Raw genomic sequence first — 4,512 nt, 5'->3', positions numbered from 1 at the left:
ATCCTCAACAACAACAAATGTTCTTAACTGCTGAGCTGTCTCACCAGTCCCCAACTGGGTAGTTAAACAAAATTTGCTGGGGTTGGGGATTTAGCTCAGTGGTAGAGTGCTTGCATAGCAAGCCCAAGGCCCTGGGTTCGGTCCTCAGCTACAAATATATATATATCTTTGGATATATATAGCATAGATGTAAAATTATATTTTTCTTTGTCAATATAAACTCCACACTTTTTAAAAGAACAAATGAAGATGTCATATATATATATATATATATATATATATATATATATATATGACATATTCTGCAAAGAAAAGATTAAATCATTAGCTGTGGTTTATAGGAAACATTTGGGAATCTTGAAGGTATGTACCATGTTAACAAATGAAGTTTTATCTAAGTAAAAGAGATCTTAGAGATACTGTTTTACAAAGTAGGTACAGATTTATAAATTATCCTCTACAGAAGAAGGGGATGCTGATATATTCCCTTTTTAAAAAGTTTAGTGGACTGTTCTAGAGTTGGCTTTCATTCCGTGGGCTCTATTTGCTTTTGTTCTATGGGCAGAGACCTTCAGTCAAAGACTCCTGGGAATTGATAGTTAATTATAACCCATCATTTGCAAGCATCAAAATACCCATAATTATTTCCCTTTTTCCACACACAAAGTTCACTCTATGTTATATTAGTTATTCATTGCTTCATAAAAATCATCTCACAATAGCTTGGTTCAAATAACACATATTCACCTTAGTTTCTGTGGAACAAGAACGGAGGGACATTCTAGGTCTAGCAGTGTTTGTGGCTCCCGTGCGGGCAGGGGATGTGTCCCAAGGCTTTATAGCTTCCTGACTGTGGATGATGGGAGGACTCATTCTTTGCAGGCAGTTACTTTCCATAGAGCAGCTTTCAAGATGGCGGTGACTTTCACTGGAGTCAGGAAGTTAGACAGCAAGAGATGAGCAGGATAGAAGCCGGAGTCTTTACAGACTGATCTTGGCAGTGATACATCATCACTTCGTTACCTGTCAATGTGAACTCCAAGGTCCAGCCCCAATACAAGAAGCAGGAGAGGAACATCATTGAGAGTCATTCAGAAGCTTCCTTCCACACAAATGGTGGGCCTTGTGCTAATTCTACTTGTTTAACTGAATGATTCTCAAGGTAGGTTAGTACTTTATCCCACAGGAGCTTTTTAGGAAAGCATATGTTTAATAAACTATTTTCCTCTAAAATTTCTTAATTGTGTGTGTGTGTGTGTGTGTGTGTGTGTGTGTGTGTATACAGACACATGCTTGGCAGTATGCATGTTTGAAGGTCAGTGGGTGACTTTCTAGAATCAATTCTCTCCTTCCACTGTCATGTGAGCTTGGAGTATTGAACTCACATCACCTCACTTGTTTAACAAAAGCCGTTACCTTCTTGGCCATCTTACTGGCCCACTGTTTCTCTTTACTATTTCAATGATACTCTTCTTTTTATTCTATCATTTTTAAGGCATAGAAGTAGTAATATATTTCAAAACTTCATGAAGGAGCAGTTAATATAGTCATTTTTGTAGTTGAGATCGGTGTCATTTAGACCTAATAGTCTTTTGTCTACATGGGTAGCAAACAATATACATATAGAGAAGTAACTTCTTTTATTTAGAATCCCCCAGCCATTCTAGTGGCTGTGGCTTGGAAGAGGGTTGCAATAGATTGGGGAATATTTCTGTTGTGAATGCTTATAGGGTATACAAGTATAGCAGTATCTCAGCGTAGGCTACCTTCTTACTTGTAGTTAGAATATCACAAAGATATCCTGTTACAATATCCCTGGGGAAAAAAAAAACAAATTTGCCCAGGAAGGAATCCTCTGCATTCTATTTCTGCTCACATTAGAAACTTGGAGAATAGGATGGGCAGAATGCAGGGCACAGAGGGGAAAGATGTAAAAATTCAGAGTGTATAGACCTCCGGACAGGACCTACACTGGTCTTCTAGATATATGTTGAAGATGTGGCTGCAATAGCCTCTGCATCAGCGGAGTGACTTCTCTGTGTTCTTTCACATGGGTTTGGCTGGGACATATGGAAATAACACTCTAGTCAGGTCAGTTGTAAAAATTTGGGCAAAACACATTGAAGACAATGGGTTGTTTGACAGGCTGAGATGGTTTTATATGGATTTTTATTACCGTGATGGGTAAATCAGCTGTGCCTGTACAAATTGTCATGTTTATAGTCTACTTGATGAAAAATAGTAGCATATGCCTAAAAAATTATGAGGAAAAAACCCCTAAACTTTATAGCCTTCTAAAGGTCATAGCCAGAAAAAGGATTTTTCAAAATTTTTTGCCTTTTTTCCCCTCTGAATTGATTCTATGGAAAATAAATTAAATCTCTTAACTGTGGATGGCCCAACTTATCTCTTAGTGGACAGCTTTGGATGGTGTTGGTCCCTCCTAAACCTATACCATGAAGCTGTATTAACTTTCCCAAACACCTATGGCAGTATGTGCCCAGCAACACTTGGCTTCTTATTCCTCCAAATGAAAGGCCACATTCTCAACATCAACTCAAGTTTGCATGAGCATTAGCTTTCCCATACTCCAGAAGCACTCAACAGATGTGTATTCTTACCTTACAAGTTAGTCTTCAAGTCAAGCTGATTTCTTGATATTTTGATGTAGATGTTGATGAACGTTTTGTGTATTATGTGTCCAATATGAGGACCTTTGATCCATCACCTGTTCTCTTCCGCCTTTGCCCCAGAGACAGTTGCAGGCACAGTTGACTTTTGAGTTGGTTGCTATGTTTTAACTTTACCATGGTGTGAAGGTGGCACATGGTCAGTGGAAACAGTGTTTGAAATTCTGAAGTTTGATGGGTTCACAGTGAACATCACTGTCTACTCTTAGGTCAAAAATGTTAGAAATCATCTTAATTCCTATGCTTTTGTCAGGTAACATGTCCAATAAAAACAGGAACTTGTTCCAAGTAGGCAATTTGTTATCATAGCCAGCATCGTGCCACAAGTCCGAGTTACCACCTTCCCTAACTCGATGGCTTTAATAGCTTCCTAAATGTTTTCTTATTTCCATGCTTTCCCTCTCAGATTCCAAATTCTGCCATCAAAGAGAAATCTTTAAAAAATCTTAAAAAACATTCCTGTATTTAATTTGGCACATTGCATTTGTAGCACATTTAGAGAGTAGAATGTGATCTTCTTTCTTTTACTTATTTTCTTTCGTGTTTTTGAGACAGGATGTTGGTATGTAGCCAAGGCTGTCCTGGAACAGATTGTGTTGCCCAGACTGGCACTGAACTCACAGTTCTTCAAAATCAGTCTCCTAGGTGTTAGATTATAGATGTGAGCTATCATGTGGTGCTAGAGTGTAATATTTCATGTTGATGTATGTTCACAAGTGTATTAAGCTGATCAAGGTAATTGGTTCCTTATCATCTCTAATGTTTATCACTTCTTTGTGTTGGGAATGTGAAAAGATTTCCTCAGTTTCTGTTTTTAAATATACAATTAATTGTAGCCCATTATAGTTATCTTAGTATGCTTTAGAACACTGAAGTTACGGCTCATACCCAACTCCTCTCTGGTATCCACTTACCATATTTCACCTCTTTCCTTGTAGTAGTATGGCTATTTCCTCTGGACATGACATGATTATGCCATTTCCATTTTGAAATAGAGATTATCTTGACCCAGAAGTCATGATGATGAAGCAAGCAAGGTGATACAGTGATGGATGGCTAGGTCTATGGCAGTCATAATGGAACTGTTGACATTCTTCAGCAGAGGGGTAGAATCCCAGAACTCTCACCTAGGATTCTAGTCATCTTTCCTTCTCTCCTCCACATCCCAGTTACATGTGATTTTGGGAGTGATAGAGTGTGTGGAGAGTGAAAGATTAACTGGAAATGAGCTTCACAATATAGCTTCCGTGGTGTTGTTCATGATTGAGTAGGACTTTGCAATGATGTAGCTGTTTGGGATCCCACATTCCTGTAACAAACCTTTCATCATGCTCCTGTAAGGAAGCCAATAAATTCACCAAAATAGAATTTAATGGAACCCTTACTGTCATCAAGGCCCTCTCTAGGGGAAATGGGCATTTTCTTTCATGTCTCTTCAGGAAACACTGACACAGAAATTGATATCAAATTTGGGATATGACAGGATGAAAAATGAGATTAGGAATAGTGATTGCAAGGGTCTTGTGATGTACGGCATCAAACTGAATCTGAGACTGAACCACCTTAGGATGAAGAATGTCTAGAGGCAATCTTGCCATGGCCATCATTCCCCATGTGATATGTGGTGTCACTTTTTTTTTTTTTTTGCCATAGTAATGTTTGCTCGGACCTTCTGTGGGTATTAAGACATGTGACCAAGGTGAAGCATTTGTAAGTGGAGTGTATGTGGAGGGAATACCATGGTAGTGGCCATATTCCTCTGTATGGTGGCATATCTGCTATGGAGGACCCTTCTGTGCGCTGTGACTGTGTGTTGCTCTCA

General features: G+C 38.7%; 1 long non-coding RNA gene across 1 annotated transcript; it reads right to left on the bottom strand.

Moving 5' to 3' along the window:
• Positions 1 to 422: 422 nt before the first annotated feature.
• LOC143274143 (uncharacterized) lies at positions 423 to 3,741 on the bottom strand. The gene is made up of 2 exons (XR_013052574.1): positions 3,605 to 3,741; positions 423 to 928 (listed from the first exon to the last, which is right to left on the bottom strand). It is a non-coding gene; the product is annotated as an uncharacterized LOC143274143 (long non-coding RNA).
• Between the last annotated feature and the right edge of the window lie 771 nt (positions 3,742 to 4,512).

Source organism: Peromyscus maniculatus, chromosome 7 (assembly GCF_049852395.1).
Source record: "Peromyscus maniculatus bairdii isolate BWxNUB_F1_BW_parent chromosome 7, HU_Pman_BW_mat_3.1, whole genome shotgun sequence".
Taxonomy (NCBI): domain Eukaryota; kingdom Metazoa; phylum Chordata; class Mammalia; order Rodentia; family Cricetidae; genus Peromyscus; species Peromyscus maniculatus.
This window is presented reverse-complemented; position numbering and strand designations above follow the sequence as displayed.